The sequence below is a fragment of the Gadus morhua genome, chromosome 1 (assembly GCF_902167405.1).
Source record: "Gadus morhua chromosome 1, gadMor3.0, whole genome shotgun sequence".
Lineage (NCBI taxonomy): Eukaryota > Metazoa > Chordata > Actinopteri > Gadiformes > Gadidae > Gadus > Gadus morhua.
In genome coordinates, this window is record NC_044048.1 from 5580795 (window position 1) to 5581304 (window position 510).

A 510-nucleotide genomic window follows, 5' to 3' on the forward strand; every position below is an offset into this window, starting at 1 on the left:
TGATTGGTCGACAGAATCGTCACTTCCGGGCGACGTGGGATAAAAACAAACAAACAGTAGCCTCAAGGTATTATTCTTTACAATGAACATGTCGGGTAAAACGCTTGCTTGGGCGAACAAGGAGGTGGAGACGTTCCTCTGCATTCTTGGGGAGGAGGACGTTGTTTACGATGTTTACATAGCTGACGCGGTGATCGACATCCGGCCTACCTTAGAGGGTACTGTCGGCGGTGGAAACGCGACCTCGGAACTGAGCTGGGCTATACCGCCCCCTCCCTACCGGACTGAGGCGAACCGAACCGTACCGCACCCTGCAGTGGAAACGCGGCATTAGTTACCATACCCGCCCATTACCAATACAATGGGACCCTTTAACTGTGTGCTTCATGAACCTCTTCCAGATGTCAATCGTCGGTGACCTTGTGTCTCTGAATAAACCACATGTTGAACTGTTACCTCTCGGAGTCAGACCGAGGCCAAAACAACGTTACCACAGAGGATTCAATCACG